The sequence below is a fragment of the Tupaia chinensis genome, unplaced genomic scaffold (genome assembly GCF_000334495.1).
Source record: "Tupaia chinensis unplaced genomic scaffold, TupChi_1.0 Scaffold000231_2, whole genome shotgun sequence".
Classification (NCBI taxonomy): Eukaryota; Metazoa; Chordata; class Mammalia; order Scandentia; family Tupaiidae; genus Tupaia; species Tupaia belangeri.
Window position 1 is genome coordinate 1794040 of NW_006159707.1, and position 275 is coordinate 1794314.

Below are 275 nucleotides of genomic sequence, written 5' to 3' on the forward strand. Positions count from 1 at the left end.
CTCGGCAACCCCTTCCGGGGGCGCCGCGGCCACCGGCCCCAAGATGGAGGCCCTAGCAACTGAGCCAGCCGACCGGGCAAGCCCTTAGCAACCGCCTGGGCGGGGCGCGCGGCCCCTGGCCAGAACCCCCTCCGAGCCAGGCTGGGAGGCCCGCTGCGCCCTGAGTCCCGATCCCAGTGCTTGTCGCGCGGCCGGCTGCGGTTTTACTTGATTCCACCACCGCCCCCCTTCCTCCTCCTGTGCTGCGACACAAGGTTCCTTCCCCGAAGCCGGAC